Genomic DNA, 1,154 nt, shown 5'->3' with positions numbered 1-1,154 from the left:
CTTCGCAATAAATCTGAAAGAGAAAGGAACATTGCAGTAGGAGACATTGTATATTCTCAAAATCACACTCCTACTTCCAAACTACCACCTAACTTTCTTGGACCATACAGAATTATCTCATTATCAAGCAGTAAGGTAAAAGTTAAAGACGTAGATAATGATCTTGATACTTGGTTGCATCTAGATCACCTGAAGAAAGTTACTTGTAGTGTCGCCACGGAAAATGAAGGAACGACTCGCTCCGTTCTTTCTGCTATGGAAGAACCTTTTGTTTCTTCTAAACCGGACATCACCACCCCTTTCGTAACCTACTCTTACAATCTAAGGAATTGAACCAAACTTACCTAAACATTCTTCTTTCTCTCGGTGCAACCATTGTGTCTTTTTCATCAGTATTATGTACTATTAAGTTAAGAATACATTATACCTGTTCTTTATATTTATACATGTATATCTACTTATGTAACTTGCAGATATACAACTACAAATTGTAATTATATTAAGTTGTCATAGTATTAGGTTTTGCTCCTCTCTATGTATAACTATTAGGAATTAAGTTTAGGATTAAAAAGTTCGCTGAGGACAGCGACGGCAGCATTACCGAGTAATATTCTATTGCATTGTAGTGTATTGTATTGCATTGTATGCTAGTGCAGGAAAAAATGATTAGCCACGCACTCAGAAGTACGAGTCCCAGAGGATAATAAATATGTAAGGAGTTATATCAGGACTAATGGCAAGTTAAACCTATCACTCACTAAAAGGATAAACCATTGAAGAAAAACAAATACAGAAGACGCAGAACTTGGAATGCCAAAATCAGAAGTTAAAAAAGAATTAAGTTTAAAGTATACCAAAGGTCAGATAAACTAATCGGAAATAAGATAACATAGTTCATATTATGATAAAGCTATTGGTGATAAAATAGAATGTACAAAGTCAGTTAGCAGGTAGAAAGAACAAAAGAACATATAGCAATGGGTAACTCAATGAGTATTTAATTGTAGGTCAGACCAGATAGAGGGAGAGAAACAGGGACAGAAACAGAGAAAGAGTCAGTCAGTCAGAAAGGATGTTGATCTAGGGCTTACGAACTAATTTACGTTGGTGTTTTGGTGTGGTTACAGTTCTGAAAGAATATATATGTGATTACT

Source organism: Oratosquilla oratoria, chromosome 25, assembly GCF_046742065.1.
Source record: "Oratosquilla oratoria isolate Oo_2021 chromosome 25, ASM4674206v1, whole genome shotgun sequence".
NCBI lineage: Eukaryota > Metazoa > Arthropoda > Malacostraca > Stomatopoda > Squillidae > Oratosquilla > Oratosquilla oratoria.
The sequence above is the reverse complement of the archived record's forward strand: the minus strand, read 5'-3'. Positions refer to the sequence as shown.